We start from the raw sequence: 2,500 nt of genomic DNA on the forward strand, positions 1-2,500 counted from the left end.
TGACTGACATGTCATGTAAGGCTGGTTTGACGCTGGGAGCAGTGTGTGGGCGTGTGTGTCCGTGCGCGTGTGCGGAGCAGACAGAAGAGAGAGGTGTGTCGGCCAGGTGCGGGGTGAGGCAGGTACGGCCCAGGTGGCAGGTGTCTCCTCTCTGGCAGCGGGCCCCTCCAGGTATGTCAGGAACGCTGCTGAGAGAAGAAGGGATGACTAACCAACATGTGGCCGTGTGTCACCCCCCCTCTTTCTCTCTCTCTCTCATTCTCTCTCTCTCTCTCATTCTCCCTCTCCCTTTCTCTCCCTCCCTCTCCCGCTCTCTTTCTCTCTCTCCCTCTCCCTCACTCTTTCTCTCTCTCTCTCCCTCTCTCTCTCCCTCTCTCTCTCTCTCTCTCCCGCGCTCTCACTCTCTCTCTCCCTCTCCCTCTCTCTGCCCCCCCTCTCTCTCGCTCTCTCACTCTCTCCCCCCCTCTCTCTCTCTCGCTCTCTCCCCCCCCCCTCTCGCTCTCTCCCCCTCCTCTCGCTCTCTTCCCCCCCCCTCTCTCCCCCCCCCCCTCTCTCTCCCCCCCTCTCTCTCCCGTGCTCTCGCTCTCCCCCTCCTCTCTCGCTCTCTCTCTTTGATTCTCTCTCTCCCCTTCACTCCTCCTCATCTCTCTTCTCCTCTCCTCCACTCCTCACCTTCAGCCATATGAACCCACTCAGACCAGGCAGTGTGTCGTATGAGAGGGGTGTCTATGTCTGTACTGTGGATTACTCTGGGACAGTTTTGTGTGTGTCTGTGTGTGTGTGTGTGTGTGTGTGTGTGTGTGTGTGTGTGTGTGTGTGTGTGAGACCCCTCCGTGGCAGGCGGGCTTGCACTGGTGGCACTAAAGGCTGTGTTGTACTCCAAACATTCATCCCCAACCCCCCCACACCCCCCTGCCCTTGATAGATAGATAGATAGATAGATAGATAGATAGAACAGCAGAGAGACAAAATAAAGTGACAGTTGAATAATAATAATGTATACAACAGTTAGTTCCGACCAAGTAATTTGATTGGACAAGAGGCATTCCATGAGTTACGATATACAGTAACAGCACTGGGACTTTTAACTATGTATCACTCCAAAGCACAGATGTTCTACTAAATGACCGTTGATTAGACTACATGTTTGTGTTCACGTTACTAGTCCATTTGAAGTTCAGTTGCGGAACTATTTTTTGTTTATTTTTATGATTAAATAAACAAACAAATCATAATCTGTTGTCGCTTATTACTGTTAACTAATAAATCGCCCTGTAGAACTGTTGTATGTTTCCTGCGGCCTCGTACCTACGACCGAATCACAGCCGTGCTGATATTCAGTATAACACACTCCCTCTCGTGTGATATTAAATAATAATCACATTTCAAATACATAAAAAAACAAAAGCCATACAATAGACATCACAAATAAACATTATAGATTGTGTCAACAGTCCAGGATGAATTAGCATCCATTAGCATCCCCACAGCCTGACTCATTCCTCCCACCGACCCCCCCCACCCGATCAAGCTAGCCTGAGGAAGAGTTATTAATAGTCTTATTGTGGCAGGTGGCAGAGATCTCCTATAGCGCCCGGTGACTCCACCTCCTCGTTTAGAGAGAGTGACTGTTCCCGCGGGGTGAACGGGTCTGTCCGTCCGCAGGGCTGGTCGGACCAGAATCCTCAAACCGGAGAGACGGCATTAAAGATGATGCTGTCAGACACCTCCCTGTGCCAAGCATACAAACACACAAACACACAAACACACACACGTACACGTACACACACGTACACACATATTCCAACTTACTCATACAAATAGAATCTCTGACGTGACTTCGCGGACCGTAATTCGACGATTGAACGGGCAAACGATTCAGAGTAATTTCAAAATCGACTGATCCGTCTCAGCCCCGCGGCCTTGGGGCGTGGCCGATGGATCCCGCCCAAATAACTGAGGAACAATGGGGGAATCAGTTAAGAAAATCACAGATGTAGGTCACTGTGTCTATAAAGAGACACACTTACAACAACAACACGAAACAAGTAGTCGTACACCGACTCTGACGATGCCTTGGAACTGTGTTTTCGGGTGACGCTATAGGCCTCATCATCCCTCATTACCAAACATCGTCCCTGATGGTGTGAGAAACATCATGTTTTACTCGTTTGGTTACTCCATCTGAATTCCGTGATATTCCAGATCTCCCTGGGTTGTTCTGCTCTGGGCTCCCCAGGGCAGACTGTGACTGTGATTTCATTGTTTGTTACACCGATACTGGAAGTCTTCAGGCTACATCTTAACTTAACTGTCCCTCCTAAAGACCTCCTCATTCCCACCACCCCCCCCCCCCTCCCCTGTACAGTTTCTCAGTTCCTTCTTCTAGCATTGTAACTGCCAATGGGCCCCCGGGTTTTGGCCTTGATTACTGATACTATGATCTTATGATGACTGATAGACGATTCACTTCCTTAGACAAATGTATTATATGAGGTTG

At 49.5% G+C, this 2,500-nt stretch overlaps 1 protein-coding gene across 1 annotated transcript in view; it reads left to right on the forward strand.

The window, feature by feature from the left end:
- Positions 1 to 2,500, forward strand: part of sh3yl1 (SH3 and SYLF domain containing 1) — a gene marked incomplete at both ends in the record, with an annotated part of 29,651 nt that overhangs the window by 3,548 nt on the left and 23,603 nt on the right. The window lies entirely within an intron of this gene.

Source organism: Nansenia antarctica (genome assembly GCF_963989245.1).
Source record: "Nansenia antarctica genome assembly, chromosome: 3".
Taxonomy (NCBI): domain Eukaryota; kingdom Metazoa; phylum Chordata; class Actinopteri; order Argentiniformes; family Microstomatidae; genus Nansenia; species Nansenia antarctica.